Here is a 22,229-nt window from a genome sequence, read left to right as displayed (position 1 = left end):
CCATCTTCCTCTCTCTCTCTCTCAACATCTTGCGAAATTATAGCATAATATCAAAACCAGAAAATTCAGATTGATGCAATCCAGTCACCGTATTTGGATTTTACTGGTTTTACACGTGCTCATTTGCGTGTTTGTGTATATTTAGTTCCAATAATTTTATCACCTGTGTAGACTTCTGCGACCACCGCCACAGTGAAGATACTAGACATTTTCACAACAAGGATCCCTTCTGCTACCCTTTTGTAGCCACAGACACCCTCTTCCCCTCATGCCCACTCCCAGCAACCATTAATCTATTATCTATTATAATTTTGCCATTTCAAGAATGTTGTGTAAATGCAATCATACAGGTGCAACCTTTTGAGTTTTTTTTTTTCCTACTCAGCGTAACCCTTTGAGATCTGTTCAAGTTATTGTGTGTAATCAATAGTTTGTTCCTTTTTACTGTTGAATAGGATTTCATGGTTCGAATGCATTACAGTTTGTTTAACCATTCACTCACTGAAGGACATTTTAGTTGGTTCTTTTTTTCTCTTTATTTTATTTTTGAGACAAGGCCTTGCTCTGTCACCTGGGCTGGAGTGTAGTGGTGCAATCAGGGCTCACTGTAGCCTAGGTCAAGTGATCCTTCTGCCTCAGCCCCCCAAGTAGCTGGGATCACAGGTACATGCCACCATGGCCAGCTAATTTTCATATTTTTTGTAGAGACGGAGTTTCACTGTAGTGCCTAGTCTGGTCTTGAACTCCCAGGCTTAAGCAATCTTCCCACCCTGGCCTTCTAGAGTGCTTGGATTACAGGCATGAGTCACTGCGTCCAGCTGGTTTCTGTTTGGGGTTATTACGAATAAAGCTGTGATGAACACCTGTGCACAGGTTTTTGTGTGGATGTAAGTTTCCATTTCTCTGGCATAAATGTCCAAAAGTATAATTGTTAGGTCATACGGTAAGTGCATATTTAGTTTTATGAGAAGCTGTTACACTCTTTATCAGAGTGGCTATGCCATTGTATTCTCCCACTAGTAAATGAACCTACGAGGGATCCGGTTTTTCGGTACCCTCATCAGCATTTTGAGATAGAAATGACCTCTTTTGTCTTGGATGAGGGGGTCAGGAAGATTGTCTTTGCTTTGGATTGAGAATAGTTCTTTTGTTTGCAAACTTTACAGAAAGGTAGCCCCATTCTGGGCCACCTAAAGGATACCTTTTATAATCTTTACTCTTACGTTTTCTGACTGTCTCTTTTTTAAACTTAAAATAACAATATGTGTGATAAGTTTTAATAGATGAAAACATTTCCCATGATGAATTTCCTTCAGGTTAAAAAACAAAGGGTCAGTCCCCAGTCTGTAGAGATAAATAAATGACTCACATGTAGTCTGAATCAACGTGGGAAGATGGAATAGGGGAGAAAATGAAGGATGGAGGCAACCTGAGGAAAATGATAAGTCCATTATTCATAAGATGTGATGAACATTGGAACAATTTGTGAAATATGAAATACCCTCAGAATACATGGTAACAAAAGGAAATGCATTTGTAATGATACTGGGCTATGACCTGCTTCAAGGGGTGTGTTAGAGTAACATAATTTGGGTTGAAAAGGACGTAAGCTACCATTGATTTAGATGTCATTCATAGTTTTAGAAATGAGGTAACTGATGCCCAGATCAATTAAACTGCTTGTCCAAAGCCACTCTGGGGTCCGACTGCAGACAGGGGCCAGAGCCCCTGCATTGCACAGTCTGGACATTAAAAAAAAAAGATTTTCAGCTTGACCTGTGCCAGGCATTCTCATGTCACACCATGCCTTGCTTTCCTGGACGTGTCACGTGGTTCCAAGCTGGAAGCTTCTACGTTGTTCCACTGTGCTGTCCACACCCATGCATCTTTACAGTGGACACCGGAAGGTGAGCGAAGCTTCTCTGTGCAGACTCACCAGACTCCTTGTTTCCAAATGTCCTCCGATGCTCAGCCACTTACAAAGACTCAGAGGTAAAAAGAAGAACTAGCCGTTTAAAAAAACAGATTAACCAGAGCAAGTTTTAAAATAGCAAGACTTAAAGTGATTCAATGTTAATTGAATATTGAGTAAGGAAGAGGTAGGGAGTTAATTGAATGAGTGAGCTTGGGGTTTCGAATAATTTTTTCATGATGTGAAGGAAATTATTACAGAGTTGGATGCAGATCAGGGGAGAGAGAGGCTGCATAATCCTTGGAAGCAGTAAATGAAAGTCATTTAGTTTGGTGGGAAAAACACAAGCCTGTTGGTTTGTTTGTTTTTCCTGTAACCTTGTAAAATTCTATTTAAAAAAAAACCCAGAATTTGAAAAAATTGTTACAGAAGTTGCATGTTTTATAAAAAGTTTAGAAACTATTGATAAGCAATAAAAATAAAATAAATATCATCCATGATCTCATTATAGATACCGCTGACATTTTAGCTTACTTCCTTTTTGTTTTTTTCTGAGAATAGTCATGCATCACTTAACGATAGGAATCCATTCTGAGAAATGCGTTGTTAGACCACGTCATTACTGTGTGAACATTGCAGAGTGGGCTTGCACCAACCTAGATGGAAGAGCTTGCTACACACCTAGGTTGTGTGGGACAGCCTAGTGCCCCAGGCTGCAAACCTGTACAGCATGTTACATACTGAATACTGTAGGCAAATGTAACACAATGGTAAGTATTGGTGTATTTAAACATATCTACACATAGAAAAGGTACAGTAAAAATATGATATGGTACACCTGCATAGGTCACTGACACTGAATGGAGTTTGTGGACTGGAGGTTGCTCTGGGTGAGTCAGTGAGTGAGTGGTGAGTGAATGTGAAGTCCTAGGGCATGACTGTACACTACTGTAGACTTCATAAACACTGGACACCTAGACTACACTAAATTTATTAAAATATTATTTTCAGTAATAAACCTTAGCTTACTGCAACTTCTTAGCTTTATAGATGTTTTAATTTTTGTTTTAGAAAACTTTTGGCTGCTTTGTAATAACACTTAGCTTAAAACACAGACACATGTACAGCTGTACACAGATTTTTTTCTCTAGATCCTTATTCTATAAAGCTTTTTCCCATTTTAAACATTTTTTGCTTTTAGAGCTTTTTTTGTTAAAAACTAAAGCACAAACATGTGAGTAGCCTAGGTGAAGATCATCAATATCACTGTCTTCCACTATGACATGTTATCCCATTGGAAGGTCTCCAAGGGCAGTAACACATATGGAACCATCATCTCGCATGATTTCAATGCCTTCTTCTGGAATACCTCCTGGAGAATCTGTCTCAGGCAGCTTTATAGTTAACATTTTATTTTTATGAGTAGGAGTAGGCTCTAAAACAATAATAAAAAATCTGGTATAGTAAATACGTAAACCAGTAACATAGTTGTTTATTATCATTATCAAGTATTATGTAGGGTCGATAAGTTGCATGTTCTCGAATTTTACACAACTGGCAGTGCAGTAGGTTTGCTTATGCCAGCATCACCACACACACATGAGAAATGTGATGTGCAATGACATTAGGAAGGCTATGCCATCGCTAGGTGATGGGAATTTTTCAGCTCCATCATAATCTTAGGGACTACAGTCAAATGTGTAGTCCATCATTGACTGAAACATCATTATGTGGTGCACAAGTATATATGTCTTTCATATAGATATATATATATATGTGGTGTGTGCTCATATGTATATAACGTCTATAAATATAAGATCATATTGTTTTGTAACCAACCTTAAAATTTAACAGTCAATGAATGTTTCCAATACAATTTTTCCAATACAATTTTAACCTGTCTAATGTTCTGTTTTATAGATGTTCTTTAGTTGTTTTACCCCATACGATTTCCCTTTTATAAAGGCCCTGTGATAAATGTTATCGTTTCATTGTTGTGCTTATACACTGTTGTTTCATTAGATTAAATTTGAAATTCCAATGTCAAATGAAATGTAAATTGTAGGGCTTCTGATCCCTCCTAGTGCTGTAGGATGAACCTGGGGAAGTGTGTCTCGATCACCATTCCCACCTGCAGTTGGTAGGGTTTCCCAGGTCCTTTCCAACAGTAGCCTTCAGTATTTCTTTTTAAAAATCACCAATTGGATAAATAAAAAAAATCCATATTTAACATTTTTATTTTTTGATTATTGAGGACATTATACTTAAAAAAATAAGTTTATTAGTTATTTGGGTTTCTGTATTTGTAAATGGCCAGACCATGTCCTTTGACTTTTTTTTGATGAGGTGCTCATCTTCTTCTTAATGATTTTTTAATTCCTTTGAATATATTAAGTTTACTCACTCTTTGTTTTCTATGTTGTCAAGAATTTTTTCCTGTTGGTTGCAGGCTTTCATTTTTATGTAGTCTCCTATGTTAGTAATTTTTATTGCTGTTACTGTTTTTTTGATTTTTTTCCTTTTACTTATCTGACTGCTTTTCATTTTCAGGCAGTCAGATCCATCACTGTTGTGATTTCTGTCATTGGTCTCATACTTAGAAGGATGAACCCATTCATAGATTACGGAACTACTTGCCTACATTTTCTTCTAGTTCTTTTATCATTTTATCTCAAATCTGCAATTTACTTTGGTGATAGGTTTTATTTCAGGATACAATTGTAAAATATTATGTTCTAATTTATATTTGTAAAACAACTATTAGGATGGTTAATGACCAATTCTGCTGTACATTTGCAATCATCCTGTCTACACCAGCTAAACACTGTTATCTACATGTGGGCCTGGGACTCTCTGTGATCATTACTATTTAATTGCTTAAAAACCAGAGTAGGCCTGGGGGTTCACATACATTAAGAATGAGGACCATCACTGTAATGCTGGCTGGCACGTTCAGATTTCTTTCTTTTCTGGTTTGGATTCGCAAACACTTGAAAGTATACTCATGTTTTGTTTTGCTGGAGTCCTGTGAGAGTTAGTGTATGTGTTCCAGTCACCGGCCAAAGTCTGTAGTTGGTGAGAAAAGCTGTCCTGGGGGAATGGTGAGAAGGAGCGGGTGAGTGACTCTCTCTCCAGACAGTACCTTTCAGCCTCTATTCCAAGATGCTCACAGCTGGGTAGATTGCTGAGTCCGATACACCTCAGAGCACAAGCTGCCCTTCCCGTGCATTGACGGTCCCTGAATGCCATCAGCTGCTCAACAGGTTGCTTCGTACGTTAGAGTGAAACTTCAACTTTTCTTTTTCTTTCTTTTGCAGAGCTTCAAACGTGAGAACACATTCCAGTTGCAGGATCGGAGGACTTTTCCTACAGCACGTAAGTGCCTGCAGTTCTATTGGATTTGCAAATCTATAAAAGAGAGCACATCCTATTGTTCCTGGTTTTGAGGTTTTTTAATAGTATGTCTTGTAAAATACTGGTTGCTGGTAGACAAGGGTGTTTTACAGATAGGTGTGACTCAGGAGGGGAAATGGGTGGACAGAGACAGCCACAGGGAATTCCACACATGAAGGAAATGCTCCCACTCGTGTTTTCTATTTGTGTTTTAAATTTGGGGAGCGACTCACAGGCACTTAGCAAAAGTAACTAATTATATTAACCTTATCGGTAATGAGGTTTCCTGGCTTCTCATCAGACACTCAGCTCACTGGCTGGTATTTAATTGGGAGCCTGGTGGCCAGTGAAAACAGTGTGGGATGAGTCACACTTTAACAAGTTTTCATAGTACAGCAACCTTGCTGTATAATAGCCAGACGTTTTTAAAATTCAGATATGGTACACTGACTTGTTTGTTTTCCTTATTCACACGAAACAGATGCTCAGGACTCGTTCTACTTAGACACAGTAAATGAGGGTCAGCTGTGTTGAGGGAAGTGCGTACTTTGTCTGTTCTGGAAGGATAGATGTTGTGGCAATTGTCTTGCTCTGATTGTATTTGAAAGGAATGAATGTTCTTAATACAATCTGGTATTCTTCCAATGCCTAGTTGGAGTTCAAGGGTTATAAAACTGGGCCGTTGAGGAGTGGGATGGAAAAGGATGGAGATGGAAGATCAAATATGGCTTTGAAGGGGATCAGCAGAGCCAGAGGCTCTTTGTGAATGGCCCTTTGCACCCATAGCTTGGTGGACCCAGCATGGACCATGGAGAGGGGACCTGCCTAAAAACCAGAGACTGGGTTTGCCTCTCCGCATCGCCACTAGCTTGCTGCATCATCTTATTCTGCCTTTCAGATTCTTCACCTGTAACAAGGAATGATTGGGATAGCTGGTTTTATTTATTTATTTTTTGAGTCCATTCTGGCACTTCGTAAAGTCCAAGGGGGTGTTGTATTGTAATTCTTGGAATAATACAGTGAACATCAGATGCTTTGAGCTTTTCCAATGGGTAGATTCTGGGATTCTTTTCTGCACGAGTGATACTAGCCAACAGAAATCTCATGGTTCAAACTCCAACTCAAAAGTTATTGTGGGGATGGGAAATGGTAAGATTGGGGAAAATCCTTCCACCTTCCCCCCTGTGAATTAGGAATCTTGTTAATTAGTACATATTATTAAATATTGAGATTTATAGGCATCAACCTGTGTGACCTGTGACAGTTGGGTATCAAAACACATCTTTATCTGCATTTCCACTATCACTTCACAATTTATTCAGTGGAGCTGTCCAATGATGACAACTGTTATCATCCTTTCTCCAAAAGGTAGCAAATGTCAATTTTTTTTTTCATAAACTGCCTTTATTCGAATCCCTCTCCCTCTCTCTCATTGCTTCAGGGTCAGGGACTCATATAGCTTTTTAAAATCACCTCATGGGCAAATGTGGATGCTCTTGTACCCTATCCATGAGTTATGAGGTTGGTGGTGGTGAGGATGTGAGGCTGGGTCTGGGAACATGAGACTGTCTCCACACACGGTACAGGGTCACGTGAAGGAAGGGAGCCAATGGAGGAAAGGATGGAGTTTCAGAAACGCTGGCCAGGGCTCACGGTGTGGCCCTTGGGAGAACTGCCTTTCTTCATCAGCAGTGACATCCACACATACCTGTATGGCCTATAAATACAATAAAGGAGGGTCTGTGGAATGAGAAGTGCAGTGAATTAACTAATGTGGATATAAGCTTTGTAATGCATACAAGGTGTTTGCATGTGTGATCTCACTGGCTCTCAGCACAGTTAGACTTGCGTTCCACCATGATTTACAACCTAGTTTCCATCTACTACTTAATTTGGCAATTAAGAAAAAGTGAATCAGAGAAGTTAAATGACCTGCCTTGGTCACTAAGCTCATAAGTGGCATAGTGGAGACTTGAACCCAGGGCTTCTGACCCCTAAAATTTCTACAATTTCTTTCTTTATTATTATGTATATTTTTTGAGACAGAGTTTTGCTCTTGTTGCCCAGGCTGGAGTACAGTGGCAGATCTCACCTCACTGCAACCTCTGCCTTCCGGGTTCAAGCGATTTTCCTGTCTCAGCCTCCTGAGTAGCTGGGATTACAGGCACGCGCCACCACGCCTGGCTAATTTTTTGTGTGTTTTTTTAGTAGAGATGGCATTTCACCATGTTGGTCAGGCTGGTCTTGAATTCCTGACCTCAGGTGATCCACCCACCTTGGCCTCCCAATGTGCTGGGATTACAGGTGTGAGCCACTGCACCCGGCTGGTTAAAATTCCCTCCTCTTATAAGGACTAGGATAAGAAGTTCATTGGGTTTGGATGGGGGTGGAGAAGCATGTTACATATTATTTACTTGATTTCTCTGTACTTCATTCTGATCCCCCTCATCAAGTGACTAGGCCAAGACTACCTCATGCACATCTTTTTTTCTCTGACTCCCACAAAACAGCCTCTCTCCTCACTCCCTGCTGCCTTTGTGAGACATGACTTGGCTGTGAAGGTGGGAGCAGGGCAATCCTGGTGACCCAATGACTGAACGAACCATTAAGAAAGGAAGAGCATCTTCTTCTTGACGAAAAATTTGATATTTTCAAAACCAAGACCCTCTGGACTCAAAACAGTTTTTCATCTTTCCTGCCAACCCTTCTTTCTTCTCAGTTCTCCCATTGACCATTTTTCTGAGTCATCCAATGAGGGATCTGAACTGCAAAAGCAAGTTCCTACATAGCTTTTCTCAGTCAGTGGCCATCCCATGTTTAGGGAGTGATTGTTGGAAATTTTCAGGTGGAAGCTTGTTTGGGATAAAGGAGAAGGGCCTCTTCTGCAGCTTCTTTCTCTAAGTTGATCACGTTTCCAACACTAGCTGAAAATCTAAATTAAGCCCTAGTGATGACTCTCATCATCATAACTTGGCTTCAGCTGTCCAGAGCGTGTGTTTGCTCCATGCCACTGCCCGACCCAGTCCATCCATGCCTTAGGAAGAGGTGGGGCCTGAAACAGATATTGTTGGTGAGATAGCAAAATTCAGTGATTAATCAAGTATTCATGGCTCAGTGGCCAGGCATAGTGGCTCACACCTGTAATCCCAGAACTTTGGGAGGCCGAGGAGGGTGGATCATAAGGTCAGGAGATCGAGACCATCCTGGCCAACACAGTGAAACCCTGTCTCTCTAAAAATACAAAAATTAGCTGGGCGTGGTGGCTCATGCCTGTAATCCCAGCTACTCGGGAGGCTGATGCCGGAGAATCACTTGAACCAGGGAGTTGGACGTTGCAATGAGCTGAGATGGTGCTACTGCACTGCAGCCTAGTGACAGAGCAAGACTCCGTCTAAAAACAACAAAACAACAACAACAACAAACAAATTCATGGCTCAGTAAAGCTTAGTATCTTGTCTATATTATCTTGATCATATTGTTATTAGTTTCTTTTTTTTTAAATTATACTTTAAGTTCTAGGGTACATGTGTATAACGTGCACGTTTGTTACATATGTATACACGTGCCATGTTGGAATGCTGTACCCATTAACTCATCATTTACATTAGGTATATTTCCTAATGCTATCCCTCCCCCCTTCCCCCACCCCACAACAGGCCCCGGTGTGTGATATTCATCTTCCTGTGTCCAAGAGTTCTCATTATTCAGTTCCTACCTATGAGTGAGAACACGCAGTGTTTGGTTTTCTGTTCTTGTGATAGTTTGCTGAGAATGATGGTTTCCAGCTGCATCCATGTCCCTACAAAGAACATGAACTCATCCTTTTTTATGGCTGCATAGTATTCCATGGTGTATATGTGCCACATTTTCTTAATCCAGTCTGTCATTGATGGACATTTGGGTTGGTTCCAAGATTTGCTATTGTGAATAGTGCCGCAATAAACATACGTGTGCATGTGTCTTTATAGCAGCATGATTTATAATCCTTAGGGTATATACCCAGTAATGGGATGGCTGGGTCAAATGGTATTTCTAGTTCTAGATCCTTGAGAAATCGCCACATTGTCTTCCACAATGGTTGAACTAGTTTACAGTCCCACCAACAGTGTAAAAGTGTTCCTATTTCTCCACATCCTCTCCAGCACCTGTTGTTTGCTGACATTTTAATCATTGCCATTCTAACTGGTATGAGATGGTAGCTCATTGTGGTTTTGATTTGCATTTCTCTGATGGCCAGAGATGATGAGCATTTTTTCATGTGTCTGTTGGCTGCATAAATGTCTTCTTCTGAGAAGTGTCTGTTCATATCCTTTGCCCACTTTTTGATGGGGTTGTTTGTTTTTTTTGGTATAAATTTGTTTGAGTTCTTTGTAGGTTCTGGATATTAGCCCTTTGTCAGATGAGTAGCTTGCAAAAATTTTCTCCCATTCTGTAGGTTGCCTGTTCACTCTGATGGTAGTTTCTTTTGCTATGCAGAAGCTCTTTAGTTTAATTAGATCCCATTTGTCAATTTTGGCTTTTGTTGCCATTGCTTTTGGTGTTTTAGACATGAAGTCTTTGCCCATGCCTATGTCCTGAATGGTATTGCCTAGGTTTTCTTCTAGGGTTTTTATGGTTTTAGGTCTAACATTTAAGTCTCTAATCCATCTCGAATTAATTTTTGTATAAGGTATAAGGAAGGGATCCAGTTTCAGCTTTCTACATATGGCTAGCCAGTTTTCCTAGCACCATTTATTAAGTAGGGAATCCTTTCCCCATTTCTTGTTTTTGTCAGGTTTGTCAAAGATCAGATGGTTGTAGATGTGTGGTATTATTTCTGAGGGCCTTGTTCTATTCCATTGGTCTATATCTCTATACTTCTGTTTGGTACCATGCTGTTTTGGTTACTGTAGCCTTGTATTATAGTTTGAAGTCAGGTAGCCTGATGCTTCCAGCTTTGTTCTTTTGGTTTAGGATTGTCTTGGCAATGCAGGCTCTTTTTTGGTTCCAAATGAAATTTAAAGTAGTTTTTTCCCAATTCTGTGAAGAAAGTCATTGGTAGCTTAATGGGGATGGCATTGAATCTACAAATTACCTTGGTCAGTTAGGCCATTTTCACAATATTAATTCTTCCTATCCATGAGCATGGAATGTTCTTCCATTTGTGTCCTCTTTTATTTCATTGAGCAGTGTTTTGTAGTTCTCCTTGAAGAGGTCCTTCACATCCCTTGTAAGTTGGATTTCTAGGTATTTTATTCTATTTGAAGCAATTGTGAATGCGAGTTCTCTCATGATTTGGCTCTTTTTTTGTCTGTTATTGCTGTATAAGAATGCTTGTGATTTTTGTACATTGATTTTGTATCCTGAGACTTTGCTGAACTTGTTTATCAGCTTAAGGAGATTTTGGGCTGAGACGATGGGGTTTTCTAAATATACAATCCTGTCATCTGGAAACAGGGAAATTTGACTTCCTCTTTCTATAATTGAATACCTTTATTTCTTTCTCTTGCCTGATTGCCCTGGTCAGAACTTCCAACACTATGTTGAAGAGGAGTGGTGAGAGAGGGCATCCCTGTCTTGTGCCGATTTTCAAAGGGAATGCTTCCAGTTTTTGCCCATTCAATATGATATTAGCTGTGGGTTTGTCATAAATAGCTCTTATTATTTTGAGAGATGTTCCATCAATAGAGAATATAATTAATCAATTAGAGAATATAATGTTAATCAATTAGAGAATATAATGTTAATCATCAATTCGTTAAACGTTGGTTGAATGGGCCAGTTGCCTTTCTTCCATTCAATCTCTGTTTAACAAATATTTATTGAGTACCCACTAAGTGCTGGCATCACACTAGGCATGGTGGATGCCATGCAAAAACAAAACAAAACAAAATCAGACAGAAATTCTGCTCTCAACAATTTACCATTAAACAAATAATCCCATTAAGGATGAGTAATTACAACCAGAAATTCCAAAAAGAGGGAAGGCATTTCTGGGGCAATGTTAAACAAAGGATTCTGTACTCCTGAGCTGAGTCATGGAAAAGTTCTCTGAGGCCGTGGTGCCAAGGCTGTCTTCTGAATGAAGAAGAACTGACCAGGAGTCAGCCAGTGAATGGTAGGGATGAGTAAGAGCTTTCCAGCCAGAGGGAGGAGTCTGTGCAAAGACCTCATGGAGGGAAGAAGTAAGGTGCTTTCTCAGAAGTGAAGGTGGGGGCAGCTGAAACTCAGAGGAAAGCTAGTGCGAACTAAGGCTGGAGATGGGCTCGGGATGGGCCCCATGGGCCTTTTAGGCCATGTTAAATATTTAGATCATGATCACAGAGCATATGGACAGCCACAGAAGGCTTTTAAGCAGGAATATATGTGTGTGTGTGTGTGCATGCGTGTGTGTTGGGGGGCAGGTTATAATGGTTAGATTTGAAAAGGAAGCCAGCTACAGTGAGGACCTTGCCTGGTTAGCAAGACAAGCAAGGAGGCTGTCCTAATCCCCCTAATGAGGAACAGTGATGTGTCTGCAGTGAGGAGTTAAGATGACTAGTAGAGAGGCATTTAGGCAGTGATGAGTTGGATGTGGAAGTGAAGGAGGGGACAGTGTCAAGGATAATTTCCAGATTCTGGCCTGTATGCTTGGAAGAATGTAGATGTCATTTACTAAGATGGGGCACTGGAAGAGGGCAGGTGAGAGGAGGTTTCATGAATTCGATCTTTGTCTGTATATTAGTGGTCAGCTGCAAAGAACAGAAGGCCTACTGGAGTGGCTGAAACAGTTACCAGTGTCTGTGATTCACAACACAGGAAGTCCAGGGCTATGCAATCTAGACCTTGCAGGGCAGCTTAACAATTCAGGGATGCTGCAGGCTCTCTTCAGCCTCCTGGTCTACCTACCTCAGTGTGTGGACCTTCACCTTTTTGCTCATCTCCTTTTGGTTCAAGATGGTTGCTGTGTGCCTAGTACCTGCGCTCCAAAATTGGAGGGAGGGCCAAGGGGTGAAGACTTCATCCTTGTTAAATTTTTCCTTTTTATTTAAGAAGAGACCTTTCCTCAGGAACTTTGCCTATGTTATATATGCCTGAGCTAAGTTTTATGGCCACCCCTGGCTAAATGGAGGCTTGGAAATATAATTTTTTAGCTTTCTTCCCTCTACAGGTGGAGGACCACAAAGGAGAAGGGACATGTGAATAGCTTTGAGGACTAGAATATGTCTACCACTGTCATGTGGAATTTGAGATGCTCTCTGTCATCCAAGTAGAGATGTCAGGAGATAGATACGTTGACCCAGGGCTACTCCTCCTCTTGAGGGGAAAGGGGTAGTTTGGCAGTAATTTTAAAGCATGACAACTAAGACATATCTCTCAAGTCTTCTCTATTTCCTCAAACAAGAGGAAAGCAGAAACGCTACAGTCAAAAGAATGACTCCTTAACTGCTGGGTTATTGAAGGTGGGTGGCCAAGGCGACTTTAAAATAAGGACACAATAACTCTGTGTAGGTTGTGCTTGAAAGTGGCAGGGAATGGGCTTCCTGACCTTGCAGTGACCCAGCCAGCCTCGCTGATGGTGCATGAACCTGTAGCATCGGCTCTTATTAATGTGGCCACTCTGGAGCACATCATAAGCTTTAATGCACCAATTATAATGATGGTAATAACTTTTTTGCTTCATGGGCTGAATCCCATTCCTCCCTGTCCATTGTCTCCTTGAGAGGAGGCAGTGAGAACAAGGGAGCTGCCATTTCAAAAGTGATTGTTACTGATGAGATGACAGCTGAGCTGAGACTCAAAGGAGGTGAGGGAGGTGCCAAAAGAGCCTGTGCCCAGAAAACCCGGTGGTGGAGCAGTTCAGGCAGGGGCGAGAGCAGCCCTAAAGCCTGAAACTGTGCTGACCAGTTGGCACTGCACAGAGTGGGTTTATAGGGAAGAGAAGCTATGCATTTAGGAGAAAATGGAATATTAACTCCAGAGCTTTTCATTTTAAAAGTTTTGTGTGAATTATAAAAATGATACCCACTTGAAATAAAATCCCATCTAATCTTCAAAACCTCATCCTCTGGGAAACAAGTAGTAATTCCAGAAAAAGGCTACAAGAAAATCTCAACACAGCGGTAACTTATGTCATGCAGATAATGATAGCATAGTGATTAAGGACACATGCTCTGGAACATTGGAAATCCCAGTTTCCTAGTTCCACCGCTTAGCAGCTGTGTGAGCTTGGGTAAGTTACTCAATCTCTCTGGGCTTCAAATGGGGATAGTACAGTACCTACTTTCTAGGATTGTTGCAGAGCTTGAATGATCAATAGATGAGTTAATATGTGTAAGGCACTCAGAATGGTTCACATAAAGTATGCTATCCGTGTTAGCCATTATTGTTCTTGTAAGGACGTTTCAAGGTATCAGAAGTCAGAAACTGTCGAAAGCTGGAACAGGAGGATGTTGGGGTTTTGAAGGAAAGGCAGGTCAAATAGGCCGTGAAGGCATTTCAGAGGGTGGACCACGGCTTTGCTTTTTTTAAAAAGAGGCTAAATGCTCATGATAAGTTTTATAAAGTATAGCTAACAGTTCTTGACTTTTTCAGGCTACCACTCTTCTATTTTCATGTACTTATTGATTTATTTTTTTCCTCCATCTCTTATTTTGTCCACCATTTCTGTTTCAAAGATATCAGTATCATCTCCATTATCCAAGCCGGAAGCCTCGGCATGACCATTGTTTTCAATGGGTGCAGTTGGCCAAGTGTCCACTTCTTCCTCCTTCCCTCACATTTCTACCTCCATACCCACTACCATTTTCTTCCTTTGGGTCTTATCTCTAAGGAATCATGCAGTCTGACTAGAGCCCACCTGTGGTCTCCTTCTCTGCCATTTGGAGGTCTCGTTAACCTCTCCCCATTTCCCTATCACTCTGTAATCTACAGCTAAGAGCATTCCTTAATCCTTCTTAGCACTTCTTCAGCAGGCCACAAGTCACCCACCTTCCATCTGAGGCCATGTCTTGGGGAACACCCTCTCAGCTATTCTCTAGTGCATTTGTTCATTTATTTAACAAGCATGTATCTGGCATCATGGGAGGTAGTAAGAAAAAAAATGTCACATCCAGCCAAAAGCTTTCATCTCTGTCCTCATGGAGCTTACACATTGGCGGGGAAATAAATTTAACCAGAAGAACACAAGTAAATGTATAGTCATCACTGTGATGGACATTCTGAAGGAAAAGTATGAAGGAAAATATATTATGGAGCTTTCTCTTTCCACTGCCACATTTGAGCCTTGTCCCTTGCACACCATCCCTCCTCATTCAGTTGGCTTCCAGAATCCCATCTGTATCAATGAGGATAAATTGAGTGCAGGTAACAGAAACCTTGACTAATGTTTATCTTATATGAAATGAGATCTGGAGAAGAAGGGGTCAGGGTTGCTTGAGGAACTGATCTTTCCTTCATGGTGATGACTACAGCGCCCCAAACATCACTCGGTGGTGCCCCAAGAAGGCAGCAAGGAGGAGGCCAGAAAATATGCCCTTTGCTTTTCCAGCTGTCTTTGTTTATCCATGAGAAAAAGAGCTCCTCAGCTCCTCCACTTGTGTCTCATGGGCTGGTACCCAGGCACATGCCCACTCCTAATGATTATCAGTAAATGGGAATGGGGTGGTTTTGCTTGACTTGCATGTACTTGATTCATCCCAGAGCCTGCAGAAGGGGCTTAGCTACCCTGAGTATGTTGCCCCCAAACAAAATGGGTTTCCATTGACTATGGAAGAAGGAATAATTGCTCTGAGATTGATGAGCAACAGTGCCAGCCCCATGAGCCTATCTTTGAGTCCTCCCAACACTGGTCCTAGAAGAGATGACTGTTTTCCTTTCTTTATTTTGTCTGGACATGAGTCCTCAATGATGCATTTCCTAATCACATCTGGAGGTTGACTTGCCCTGTCCTAATTTGGGTGTCTTCAGAAGCTGACCCTGACACAAAGATTCATGTGCAAGGAGTTTCTTTGGGAGGTTTGGGGAACATTGGCAGGGATGGGAAGTCAGTCAATACAGGTGAATTAGTAAAGCAGGTACTGCAGTGAGTGGCTGGAGCTTAAGCCCAGTGGGAAACTGGGAAGTAGTGGAAAGCACATGCCTCAGACTTATTCTACTCAAGAGATGAAGGAGCTGGAGTGTTTATATCCTAACTCCTACGGGCCATTGGGTGAGGGCTGCTTGCCAGGTGTGTGGATTCCCAGCACTCCTCGGCTGCATGCGTGGACAGAATGGCCTTCTGTGGCTTTGAAAAAGCTGTCAATCCCAGAGATGCAGGTATTCCTAGTAGAAGTCATCCAAAGCACAAAGAGGTGATGAGAGGGGCACTGACCACATTTGCTACACATTCTGCCTCTAACACACATGAGCCCTTCTTTGACGGAATGCTTCTAACTCAAATGTGTAACTTTATCAGTGTTCGCCATCAACCGTATGCTTCTCAAAATAAGGGTGGATCAGACTTGTGTAATTTAATTGGCACAGAATCCTGCACAGTACTGTATATAAATAACCACTTTCTCACATGCATTTGATGGTGTCACATTGAGGATAAGAATAACTTCTTCCATGCCACAACATTTGGGCCAGTAGTTATCATCATGACGAATTTATAACTTTGATACAACTTTCTTAGTCAAGCCAGTGGGTTAAGTGGTAAAGTCTGTATGGAACATAGCTCTTGTAACACAGGGTTAATCTACACTACACCAAGGGGAGTGGAGATTTGGCAGATCCCTATTAATTTGATTTGAGTAGTCAACCCAGTGAAAAAATTCAGTACTTCAAATTCTAGAACCTAATCACGTTAGGTCTAGATATTTTCCTCCGTCTCCTTTGAATCTAAGTGAAAAGAGGCATAACAATTTTTAGTCTTTATAATGGAGCATAAGCTGTTTTTATAAATGTAGAATAATTCATTGAGTATATAAGTAATGTTGAGGAAGCATCCTGAGAAAACCCTGCTTTTGATGTAATATAGTCAAATGGATTATTTTCTTTCTTCCTGCTCCTCCGCCCCCCCACCCCACCCGCCCCATTCATTTTTGTCAAAGTGAGTTTCCATATGTTTCATCTAAATGAGTCACATTCAGAGAAATCATTCAAATTATCTGTGGGCACAGATACTTCTCTTTCATTTGTGGCTGTAAGGTGGGTGGTTATAAGGAGTGGAAATGATGGTGGGCTCTTCTCCAAACCCCAAATCCTTTGGCTTGCTCTGATTCTCTGAGCTCTCTGCATCTCCAACTTTATTCTATACCACAGGGAAATAGCCATAGTAAATTGCAGAGATTATTCAATTTCAGTCCACTTTAAGTGCCCTTAAAGGGAGACTGCACTCATGACTTCTCAGGGGATAGGCGATGCATCTTGCCACAGATAAAGTGCTGGTTGAGAGGTTTTAAATCACATTTGTAGCTTGGGAGAATAATACTGGAGGCAGTCCTCTTCCTAAAAAGTAATGTCATCTGTGTCCCAGACTGTACAGAGCACAAGCTGAGGAGATCAGAGCCAACTTATTTAAAGAATGATAGAACCATTTAAAGGGTGTCTTTTAAGGGACATAAACACCTTCCCCAGGTTAATAAAGACTGTCACTGCATTTCACACTTTCAGCATGAGGGATGCAATTGCTCTTCGCATTTCCCTAGACTGCCTTATATTATTCACACAATATAACAATATATACATTCTGAATTCAAATGAGGCAATGCACTTGATCCACACCAGAAACAGATATCTCCATTGACTGAGTTTAATGTTCTATTTGATCTTCACCCTTCTAATCAAAGGCTATGTTTGTAAGTGAACATTTACAGAACATTCACATCAGAATGGTCTAGCTGTGGAAGGTTTGCTATTGACTTTTCTCCCCATTTGGCTGATGTTTTCAAATGAATGGGTACGTTGTAGATTGTTTTGTGGATGTTATTTCTACTTGGGTTCAATACTCTCTATTATTGGAAAAGACCCACTCAGTTGATTTCCACACACCCTTATTGAGCACCAATGCTGGCCTGACTCTGGGATAATGAACTCTCCAGCCTGTCTGGAATCCTGAACAACTGCTGGCCTCTCATGAAGACCACCCACAGCTGCATCTCACTGATATCTGGCTCTATCTTAAGAAAGGGAGAGAGGGTGAAGGGAAGGAAGGAAAGAAAAAAAAAAGAAGGAAGGAAGGAAGGAAGAAGGAAGGAAGCAGAGCTCTAAAATTTTTAGATCATTTCAAGAGGAAATATGTCTGTGAAAAGAATGCAATTGAAGAGGAAAATATCTTTCCTTTTTGCATCTGTGAACATCACTCTGTTGGACACATTCCACATTGTGGGCAGTGTGATACACCCAGACTCCGTCAACCTCAGCTCTTTAAATGTTTCTAAAATCAGTGAATCTGAAGTTCTTCTATGCAGATGAGGTGGCTCCTGTCCAACCCTGGCTGTTGCCTTTCTGCTTAAACGACCACGTGGGCTCGGGTGGGAGTCTGTGTATTTCTCCCACTTCCTTCTCACTCATTCCCCTTGTGTCTGGGCAGGATTCCCAAAGCAACCAACCAGCTAGACCATTAGGTTGACTTACTACATGGGACCAGGTGTGTGGCAGTTGATTATGATTTGCATCAACGACAAAGTTGGGAAATAATGCAGGGTCAATGTGTTTGTCATTATTTGTTTTTTAAAAATGTATTTATGACTTAGTTCCTACCTATTTCTAAGGCATCTTTGAAATGGCTTAAAAGAAACATAAGTCATTAGACTACTTATGGGATAGAAAGTTAAAGCTCATGTAATGTATGAAGTGATAAGCCTAGGCTAATAATAGCTAATATAGTTTCACACTAATTTTAGTAGTGGGTTCCTAAGCAATCAAAATTTAAAAATGTAATGAGGAGCTTAATTTTGCTTACCTGACAAAAGGATATGTACTTGTTCATCCATAGATGAGATTTCCTCATAGCTCACTAACTGTTAATTGAAACTTACTATGTAAATCCTGTATATAGGCAAAGAGTAACTAATGAACACATTTAATGATATTTATAAAAATATTCTTCATGTGTCTGTTTCTCACAGTGTGAAAAGAAGTTGGTTGCTTTGTATAAAAGAAATAAAGTACTTTTTAGCTTTTGAGTTTTTCTTCATCTGAACACCATCTTATCCGTGTCAGAAACACAGACATGAGCTTTTTGGCAGGATGTGTGATCACTGGCCTCTCTGTCTTTGGCCAAAGGGGTTTATATCCCAGGCTCTTAAAGGGTTCACCATGTGCTTTTCCCTCAAGGATATGTTGCCAAGCTTCCATAGCTCTGTGGTTCCAGGGTTCAGCCTGCATTAGGCATTCTTAAAATTTTTCTCTTGGCACACCGTCAGAGGTCCTTCAAATAGAAACTGGCAGACCCTTTAGTGCTTAGTTCTGTCCCCAAAAATCTTGGGTTATTTTCAGGGAAGATTCCAGGCCTGCTGAACATCTTTTGCATTCTGTTAGATGCATGGTCCTCTGGTCTGAGAGGTCTTTTGTGATGTACGCTAAGGCTGAACTCTGGTGCTGTAGACAGGCGGTGAGACTCAAGCTTTTGGGGAGCCCCTCAGAACTAGGCATCATCTGATTTCAGCACTCAGTGCCACAATTAATTTCGGTAATCTTCAGTGTTTGACAAAAGTGCTCCTCATGATTAATATTTAGGGCATTTTGTTTCTAAAATTCTGCCTAGTGCAATGACATCATACATGAGTAATACTGTATATCCCAACTTCAAAGGCTGACAAATAGTTTGATGAAAGCAGCAAATCGAGTCTGGCTCAGAGCCATCCATGCAGCAGGCATAGAACCCAGATGTCAAATGTCAAATATCATTTGCGACTAGAAGAGCACTAAAGCAATGGAAAATTTTACCTGGATAGGTGATACTGTCCCAGTAAACAGGCAACACAAGAAGGAAATGATATCAGGGATAAAAACACATGGGAAACATTTAATAACCCTAAGAACATATGGAAATTAATGATATTCAGAGCTTGTAGAATACCGAAATTTTTCAGCTTAAAATAATCTTCCTGCTGATGCACAGTTCCTGGAGGGCTCCCAAAATGCCACAGAGAAAATTAGATGCAAGAAAAAAAAAAAAAAAAAGCTCTGAGATTCAGGACATGGGGTAGAAATAAAGTATAATTATTTGTGAAGAATTGAAGAGATGGTGACATGGAGAGGACCCTAGATTGAGACTTGGGTTCATGCCCCAGTTTTCTCCTTACCCATCCTAATTGGACACAATTCTCGTTCTTAATTTCTTATTTATAAGGGGGGGGGTTTACTTTGTTATCTTTCAAGGTACTTTACATTTTAAAAACGGTATGTTCTATGCATATGATGACAAAGGTCTAGTAGCCAGAATGACTTCTATCAGAAGAATCTGTACTGAAGTTCGTAGAGTTACACCCAGAACCCCCAGTGTTGGTAAATCCAATAAGAACTCATAGCAGAAAGAAGTTCTTCTCAACTTCCACCCTCAACCACCATGACACCGTAACTGCCTCAAGAACAGAGTATAGCTTGGGGAAAAGATGGAAGAAGAAAACAGATAGTTAATCCACCGCAGCCTATATTTGACCACATTAGTCATCTATTCTCACTTGTTTCTGCTTGAAATGGTGGTTAAATTGGGTAAAAAAATTTAGCGCAACTCAAAATCCCAAGGGCGAGATTTTTCCAATGACAGGGTTCTCTAGTTTAAAAAAAAAAGGAAAAAGATGTCCCTAAGGTCTGGGCGGATGCACTCAACAGTGACATATCTGATTCTCTTATACCCATTTAGTATAATTGAATCAGAGCTTCAAAATCCTTGAACTCTGTCTTCCATTTAACCCCAAGACCTTGCTGGCAAGCAGGATGCCTTCTGGAGAGAGGACAAAACCAGAAAGCTTTTAGTCAATGCTAGACTCAAGACTGACAGACTGTCTTCAAAGAGCTCTGAGGCCTGCGAAACTCACAGGAGTGTTGGGAGGTCACCAGTAGATTTTTGAATTATTAACACATGTTTAACAATTAAAGAAAAGAATATTGATAGGCTATCTAGGCAATTAATTATTTAGCTGTACAGAGTAAAGAGTGGGAAAAAAAAGATTAAGTGCAGTGGGTATGAATCTCAGGCCGCAAAGACAGGTATGCGTGGAAAGCCTGTCATAAAACTTTGTTTACCTGATACCAAATCAAATCTAGCTTCAAGCCCCATTCTATGGTGCTGGTGCAAAATTTAATCTCAGGGTTTTTTAGCGTCCTTTTTTCACCCTCCTCCAGAGTCATGCAAAAGTCCTTATTGAAAAGGGGTAGATCTTTCATAAACTGTTGCCTGGGATGTCTTTCTCTGATACTTGAGTGCAGGTTGAGGTTCTAGGGTCTCTGAAATTCTGAGATATGTTTGGGGGCAGGACAAACTGTATTTAAGGATTGGACTTCTTGGGTGTATCCCTGCCCTCAGCTGCCTCTCCAGTCATGTGAAGGAGCCAGCTGTGGGTGGAGCCCCAGCAACCCTCCACTGCTTTAGCAAACTCAGGCCATAGCATTTCCCCTCTGCTGTCCCTCTTTCCCGGCAACTTCCTCACCATTCCCGTTGGAATGCCTGCCACTATCCCCTCTGAACTGCGTATGTCAATCTCCTCAAGGACTCAAGATTTAATGAAAGCGAGGAGGAGAGGCTGTCTTTAGGAAGCTTCTTTTTTTTTCTGCCTAGCAATACAAATTTCTTTCAACACAGGAAGCCCCAAACCTCAGCTACCTGCATGGAAATGGAGGTGGGAGTTGGAGAGGGAATGAATGGTCACTGCAAGTACAAACTCCAACTAACACCTCAACTCATCATTCCAACCCATTCTCCTATTCTCCACTGAGTGAATCTCTGAGTTCCTGTAGCTGAGATATCTGGCGCTTTATCCTAAGTAATTCCCACATACAAAGCTGGCTGAATGGACGATATTTGCCCCTGAATTCTCAGGGTCTGAGTATGCAAGCCCGGGTGCCAGGCAAAGTTTTTGCTTTCTGGAGTGAGGAGGCAGGTCTGTGTAACAACTCAGAACAGAAGTATTGATTGTGTTTCAGGGCAGTTAGGTATTAATATGTACAATATGATGAGAAGAAGGAAGGTATAGTTTAAGCTCTCATTGGCAAGGAAGAATCTTCATAAAATAATTTGGAAATAGCACACAGTATGAATTGATGTAGAATATTGTGATGCCATGGTGGTCGTCTTGGTAGTAACCGATGGCTCCCCTGGCTATTGCATTATTGAAAAGTCTGAAGAAAGCTTCAGAAAGTTCGTGTGGTTATGATAATTGAAGCACAAGAAAAACTGCTTAACTAAATTCCTATGCTAGGAAACCTGCTAGGAAACCTCCTCTCCATCCCTCTAACAAACTTCTCCTGGTCTTGGAGATTTTTTTTTAATGTGTAGCCCATAGCAAAATAGTAATTTCAAAATTATTGCAATTATTTATTTAAGGTTTGCCTTCCCAGCCATCTCTATGAGTATAAGGACCAATATTTGAGTTTTTCATCCCTGTATTCTCAGAACCCAGTAGAAAGCCTAATGCATAGTAGATAATAAATAGTTTGGTTGAATGAACGATGATCCAATTAAAGTTGCATTTTTATTCTAAAGATATTCCTAGCCGTGGAACCATAAGAACACCCGCTTTCCTCCTTTAAATGCCAGGAGCACTGATCACTCACATCTCTCAGTTGTCGCTGAACATAAAATGCGTCATATTGCCCAGTTTTTTAGGACAAATATTCCGCATGCCTGCATTGGCAGTTTGTAAAGTCTTAGAAAGGAGAGATGAAACTCACACTCTGATTCTCTCTAGCAGTAGCACGAGCTTTGGTCTTAGTAGGAACCTGATACATGGTATTTATAGACAACTGCTTTGTTTAGAAA

At 40.9% G+C, this 22,229-nt stretch overlaps 1 long non-coding RNA gene across 1 annotated transcript in view; it reads left to right on the top strand.

Annotated features, from left to right (window-relative positions):
- Positions 1 to 22,229, top strand: part of LOC106993817 (uncharacterized) — a 108,599-nt gene that overhangs the window by 35,150 nt on the left and 51,220 nt on the right. The window contains exon 2 of the long non-coding RNA XR_013404925.1: positions 5,230 to 5,287. This is a non-coding gene — a long non-coding RNA (uncharacterized LOC106993817). The remainder of the gene's footprint in view (positions 1 to 5,229; positions 5,288 to 22,229) is intronic.

This window comes from Macaca mulatta, chromosome 15 (genome assembly GCF_049350105.2).
Source record: "Macaca mulatta isolate MMU2019108-1 chromosome 15, T2T-MMU8v2.0, whole genome shotgun sequence".
In the NCBI taxonomy this organism is placed as follows: Eukaryota; Metazoa; Chordata; class Mammalia; order Primates; family Cercopithecidae; genus Macaca; species Macaca mulatta.
The sequence above is the reverse complement of the archived record's forward strand: the minus strand, read 5'-3'. Positions and strand labels throughout refer to the sequence as shown.